This window comes from Sciurus carolinensis, chromosome 12 (genome assembly GCF_902686445.1).
Source record: "Sciurus carolinensis chromosome 12, mSciCar1.2, whole genome shotgun sequence".
Classification (NCBI taxonomy): Eukaryota; Metazoa; Chordata; class Mammalia; order Rodentia; family Sciuridae; genus Sciurus; species Sciurus carolinensis.
In genome coordinates, this window is record NC_062224.1 from 34,311,547 (window position 1) to 34,318,428 (window position 6,882).

Genomic DNA, 6,882 nt, shown 5'->3' on the forward strand with positions numbered 1-6,882 from the left:
CTGCAGGAAAAGGAAAAGCTCATAATATGTTGCTTTTAACCTAGTTTCTTCAAAATGTATTTTTAAAGCATGAAAATGTGCATGAGGATTCCAGCTAGTTTCAGTTCTACATCATTCTTTTGTCTAAAACAAATGAAAATTCTATTATACCTACAAATATTCCATCTAGGATTTAAATATTCAAATATTTAAATTTAGTCTTCTTGGAGCAAGGTGAGGATTTGGGTGTTAAGTTAGTGGGCTGTGTTATTTAACAGTGACCTTGGTCATTGTATAGCCATCAATTCAATGTAACTAAGACCTGAATATATTTATACAGTGTAATCCAATCCAATCCAAATATTGGAAAGAAGAAAGGCATTGTACTCTCTGACCCCTATGATCCCTATAGCCATGAAATTCTGATTCAGTGTGGTTCTTTTGATGTCAATTGTAGACAATAACAAAATACAAATTGCTTTGAGTTTCTTAGGAAATAAGCACCCCCAGTTGGTAGGACATATATTCTTCTTTCTGACAAAGAATTAGTCTGTTTTTTTCTGTAAGAACATTACATTAACATTTTGATATTCCCTCAATTATCTGGATGGGCTTTGTTAGAAGAATTTGGGTCAAATAGTTAATAATATTCTTTCTATTCTGTTTTAACTTGTTCTGCTCAATTGCTATATTCAACATTTCACATGAATATATTAATTTAGTTCTCATTTTCTTTTTTCCCTAACTACTGTTCCCAATTTTTTTTTGCAGGACTGGCAATTGAACACAGAGTCTTACACATTCTAGTCAGGTATTTTTCTGTAGAGTTACATCCCAAGCCATTTGATTTTTTTTTTAAATTTTGGGACAGTCTCTGTAAATTTTTCAGGTTGACCTCAAACTTGTGATCCTCCTGCCTCAGACTCCAGAGTAATAGGAATTCTAGGCACAAGCCACCACAACTACTTTCTCCCCTTTGTTATCTAAAGGGGCACTTTTTCTGAGTACTGTCTATTGTTTTCAAGTTTTTCTGCATTCTGCTACTTCCTATTTAACATAATTATATCATATTTTAGATATCATCTTAAGATGACTCTGTGAATTTTTCCACAGTCATTAATACCATATTCACCTTTATTTGAGTCAACAATATAAATCAATAACAATTTCCTGACATTATTTGAAGACACAGTGAAGGGTAAGATTTATAATGCTAAAGTAGAAGCTGGTCTAGTTTCTATAAAGTTGATAGGTCCTCAGCCTTGTTAGTCTAAGATTTTCTTCAATCTTGTTTTGCCAGGGAGCTCTGTTTCACAGCATCTCTTGAGATTCAGTTAGCTCTTTATTTTATTGTAGAAATGCAGTACAGATTCATGAGCATAATCATGATTGGCTCTGGTTACATATTTTTCTGAATAGATGTGTAACTTTCAGTTAGTTACTTCTATTCTCTAAACTTCTCTTTCTTTTACTTTAACATGAGGACAAGCTGGATGCAGTTGCACGCGTCTGTAATCCCAATGACTCAGAAGGCTGAGGCAGAAGGACCACAGGGTTAAGGCCAGACTCAGCAATTTAGTAAGACCCTAAGCAACTTGGCAAGACCCCATCTAAAAATTAAAAGAAAAAAAAAAAAAAGACTGAGAATGTAATTCAGTGGTAACACCTGGGTTAAATGCCCAGTACCAAGGAACCAACCAAACAAAAAACAAACAAACAAATAAATAAATAAATGACAGTATTGCAAAGATAGTACCATTTTCACAAGATTAAAAGAAGTGCATTTGCCTCGTATTTATATAGTTGAATAAAAGTTGGCTATTGTTTGTGTTGAAAACATCATCATTGTTCAGAAATTACTGTATTCTAATTTCTATCTACTTCTCTCTATATTACTCTCTCAGATTCATACTTACTTTCATGTTCTTTAATAAGACAAGATATATAAATATATTAGATGAATATTCTTCTAGGAAAGTTTCTACCAGTTTTGTAGATATACAAATGTAATCACTTGATGATGAAACATTTATGTGTTGTGGTTTGTGAAAGAAAAAAATCATTTTGCTCTTTTAGGGAGTAAGATAACTGGATAAAACAAAAGTCACAAAAGATAGATTTAGAAGGGAAACACAGCTCCATTTAATTTGAAACTTAAATTCTCAAATTATCTTGAAAATCTTATAAAATAAAGTGTTTACATTTTCTTCATCCATGGTTAAAACATCTCTTCCAAATAACCTCTTTCTCACTTATTATTCACTGCTATAGTTTCCAAAGGAAATTGCTTTTGGTCACAATTCAAATTGATCAGGTTAGTTAAAATAAGCAAGAAAAAGTAGGAATAGCAAGGATGATTATGAAATCACAAGGTGATAATTATTTACTGTTACATATTTATGAGTTATTAGCCATTTGTCTTTTAAAAATTTGGTGATTTTAATTAATGATGAAATTATAAACTTTTAGTGTTTTACATTTAGTTGGCATAGTATCCATTGTTTATGTCACCATTCATTTATGGATTTGATTTCATTTTCAGTCATTTGCTGTCAAACCCATCACTGAAGCAAACATCCCTGCACAGATTGTCCTGTGTATACCTCTGAGTATGTGGGGCAAATGCTGAGAAATGGGCTGAAATGTTTGTTGCCTATACTATTTCTCTTTTGAATAGATGCTATTATATTGGTCTCTGTTTGGGCTGTGCCAATTCATGAAATTAATTTTTTAAATTTATTGTCCAATTAAGTGGTTGTTCTCTTAAAATCCTACACCCCTGATAATACCCCATTAGTTTTTTAAATATATCCAGCACTTTCACATCTCCCTGCCTTTGCTTGGGTTGGGAAAAATCTTTAGCAACTCTTGTAACTGAGGCTTAGTATTACCTCTCTCCCAATTTTTTTCCATACTCTCAGTCCCACATTCTTGGTAGAAAAGTTGGAGGGTTTTTCTTTGATTCCCTTAGTGTCTTATATTTGACTCCTATACAGCACTTACAATGTAGGTTAGTTGTTAATGTATTATGCCAACTATAGGGAAAAATAAGGACCTTTCCTTATCTATCACAAGGATCGTAGCTGACACCCCTATAACAGGAGACAGATTAACAAGAGAAAAACAAAATATTAAGTACTTGGCATACACCTATAGAAATAAAGACCCACATAAAATTTATTCTATTTTTATGTTTAGGTTCAATGAATAATAGAAAATTCCAAAAAAGTATGCTTGGAAAAAACAATGTATGATCTAATGATAATAAATTGGAGGGAATATAGCAAGGCCTATTTGTTCAATTCTCTTCTCTCTGTGTGGGACTCCACTCCTCCAGGTATGGGAGAGTACTATTTTCATGTGGTGGGTCTTATAACCAGCATTCAGTGGAAGTGGATTGTGAATTCCCTTTATGATCTGCTCTTCCACAGAAAGGCAAGGGAAGGGCAGAGTAACCTCCATGGTGCTGCATTTTGGGGTAGTATCTCTGGAGCCCCAACACAAGCAAATTTATAATATGGAGGTGTACAAACCAGCTGTGGTCTGCCACACAGGTCCTTAGGCTCCAGAAATAATTTGTTTTGGTTTTCTCCCTTGCTCTCTTATTCCCCATTCCCTTTTTATTCTTCCTTTTGGTAGAATAAGATAATAATGTGAGTGATTAATAGGAAGGAAACAAATTATATCAGTAATTACTCAGAATGTTAGAATAAACTGCACTTAAATAGATGCTTCTGAGTGCTTTAGCAAATGAATATGATTAACCACTGTATGTGGTGATTGATTGTGTGCTTTACCATACTAAGTATGTTTCTGCATATGTATATATAGTATATACTCATAATTACATATTTGGATATGGAAATGAGTCACTGACTCCAGAAGAACCATTACAAATGAATTTCTATCTAAATTAAATTGAGTTGTAACCCTCATAGTTGACTACCCAAAGAGAATATTTTAAATGCATATGACTCTCAATGGCTCCAATGGAAGAGAGTCCTTCACTAGTGATGAATGTTACAACTTTTAATTGAAGTGAGGTTACCTAGGATATTAAGATTATATAAGATGTTGTCAAAAGAGTTATGACTTAATAAAATTATAAATTAAGTATTCTGGTCAAAACAATTTTCTAAAATTAGATTGGAAAATGGGATAAGGGCAAAAGAATTACATTCTACAAAGAAATATGATTGTAAGTCTTTACCTTCATGGTGTATTTTTACTAATTTTTTTTTCTGTACTTACAGTTAATTTTAGAAGCCAGTGTTTTGTCATAAATGCTTCCATTGAAATAGATGACATCAGTATAACCAAGGAATGTAAAGTTTCATATGAGTCTCTCCCAGGAGGCGACATACAAAACAAAGGTAAGTTTTATATTAACATCAATAATACTATAGGATGTACAGTATATTGAATGTCCTTGACACTTAAAACATACAATTTTTAAAAGAATGTAAAAATATGGTATATCACTGTGTAGTTCTTAAACCTCTCTTTCAATAGTATAGAAGAATACAGATTCTAATCTTATCGCTAAAATTGTCACATATAGATTTTTAATTATAAAAATTATAAAGAATTATAATTATTTTGCCTGTTTTAAAGACATTCCTATAAGTTTTCACTTCCCCATGAATCACATTTTGTACTTCAATGAGCATGTAATCAAATTCATATTTCAACATCCCCCAGGTGTTTAGAAAATGGCTTAGAGGCAGCCAAAGTCTTAAAATTTGATCTTAAAATTGCATGCTTACATTCAAAACTTAATATTTTCAAATGGCAAGTTGAAATTTGACTTATTTTTTGACTTAATTTTTTGGAGAGAATTTCAATTAGAAAGAAAGACTGTCATTAAAGAAAATGAGTCCAAAATTACCACATAATTATTGTGCAAATGCACTCTCTTTATTTATTCTGGGAGTACACCATGTCTCCAGTGACCTACAGAAAATTTGTAATTTTATGCTTAGGTTGATGTAGAATGGACAATCTTATAACAGTGTGATTGGACATAAGGGTATAATGCCATGGTAATGAACTACACTGCATTGGGAACTCAGCAAGACCCATCTGTTTAGGTTCTTTTGGTCACTCTGTGTAGCATTTTTCCCTCATGGTTATGAGATAGTTCTCTCTGGAGTGAGAGACTTACTTCTACATTCAGAAAAGGTGGTTAGATAAATTTCCTATGGCCAATTCTTTGGTGAAAAGGAGGGAAGCAAGTGACCTTGCTTCTGAGGCCATCACAGTACACTTCAATTCAAAGTAGTTAGATATATCATTTTTTGAGTTCTGACAAGCCACGGTGTGGGTAAAATTTTTAAACGGTAACTAAAGCTCACTTTGACCAATTGTTAAGAAGACTTGATCTTGCTTATGAACACCTTTTCCTAAATTAGCTCAGAATGCATTTATGTGTATGTCACTCCAAATGCCAAATCAGTTGGTTAGATTGTAAATATAATCAGACTAAAGTTGCATGAATTATTCCTGAAAGATCAATGAGTTTACACAAATAAAAAGTATCTTACCCTTTTTGCAAATATGTCCAATAGGCAATATTAGTATCTCCATTTTGGAATTTGGAATACAGGAAGGGGAAGTCAAAAATGTCCCTTACCTGGCATACAGATGGCTTCACTATTTCTGACCTGTTTTGGAACAACTGCCTCATATTTATACTGGAAGCCAGAAATACATGATAAAACCAGCAAGTGGTCCTCTGATTTGGCCTCTTATCAAGCTTCTTCACCTTCAGCCTATTTAAAAACTAGTGCTGATGAAACATTTATGCCTTCTACTTATTTGTTGAAAGAGGGGGAATGATTTTTACCTCTCGATCTCAGTTAGAAGCTCGGTTTGTATCAAAAGAGGACATGAACTGTATTTCATCTAGCCCGGTCTGCTATTTTTACACCTCAGTGCCCTAATAGGGTTGGTGAAGCCAATTATGAACAAAAGCACTGACTCATCCAACTGATATTTATGTGTACATATTTACTTTTTGAATGTAAACACATACTACTCAAATGAGTGTTGTTTAATGAAGATAGTCAGAACCGAGAAAACTACAGGTTGCAAATGCAAGCTAAAGAATGCCAGGGAGCAAGCCAGATGAGCCTTGAGCCAGGACCAATGAACAAAGTCTCTTCTTTAATGTTCAGTTTTACTCTTAGAGTCTAAAATTTAAAAGAAATGCAAGAGAGAAACCAGCAAAAATAAGTATGTAGTATATCCAAGCACAGAAAGACAAGTGCTGCATAATATCACTTAGATGAAAGATTTAAATAGTTAAAAATCATTGAATCAAAGAATAGAATGGAGATAATTAGGGACTAGTGGAAAGAGGAAGTGAAGTTAATAATCAATAGGCATAAAGTTTCAGATATTCAAGATTAGTAAGCTCTAGAAATCCACTGTAGAATATTGTACTTATATTCAAAAACAATTTATTATACACTTAAAAATTTTAAGAGGGTAAATCTTATATTTTTTTCAAATAAGAAAATTTTAAAGGAGAATGTATTATAAATACTCCTTTGCTAGAGTTTTTTGATAACATATTGTTTACTCTTATTCTAAACAAATTGCCATTCCAGTGTAACTCATAGCAGAGAACCACATAATTCTCAAGGAAGTTCTTTTGATAATAGTTCCCCAATAAAGTAATAGTTTTATGGCCATAAGCTATAGATCATGACCAGTTTTGTAAATTGTTGAATCTTTGAAAGACTTTCTTTTTTGTTTTTCCTTTTCAAGAGTGGAATATTAATTCTTTATGCATTCTACTTAAATAATTTTGAAGTTACTTTAGAATCCTGAAAATTTAATAAAGAAGAAAAAAACAGTTGTCTGTGGTGGATTAGTTTTTGCAAAAACATGTAAATAACT